Below are 428 nucleotides of genomic sequence, written 5' to 3'. Positions count from 1 at the left end.
AGAAGCCTTTCGCTAAGACAGTTCTTGTGGAATTGGCAAAGTGATATTTGGAAGCCCATAGAGGGCTATGATGATATAGGAAATATCTTCTGATGAAATCAGGAAAGAAGTTTTCTGAGAAACTGCTTAGTGTTCTGTTAATTCATCTCACAGAATTACATCTGTATGTCGTGGATCTCTTTGGTAGCCTTATTTCTGTGGAATCTGAGATCACATATTTCGGATCCCTTTGAAGACTACAGGGCCAAAGGAAATATCCTCCGATAACAAAGTGAAAGAAGCTTTCTGAGAAACTTCTTTGTGTTCTGTAAAATCATCTCACAGAGTTACAGTTTTCCCCTTAAGAAGCCTTTCCCTAAGACAGTTCTTGTGGAATTGGCAAAGTGATATTTGGAAGCCCATAGAGGGCTATGGTGAAAAAGGAAATA

The sequence above is a fragment of the Mandrillus leucophaeus genome, unplaced genomic scaffold (assembly GCF_000951045.1).
Source record: "Mandrillus leucophaeus isolate KB7577 unplaced genomic scaffold, Mleu.le_1.0 Scaffold63, whole genome shotgun sequence".
Classification (NCBI taxonomy): domain Eukaryota; kingdom Metazoa; phylum Chordata; class Mammalia; order Primates; family Cercopithecidae; genus Mandrillus; species Mandrillus leucophaeus.
The sequence above is the reverse complement of the archived record's forward strand: the minus strand, read 5'-3'. Positions refer to the sequence as shown.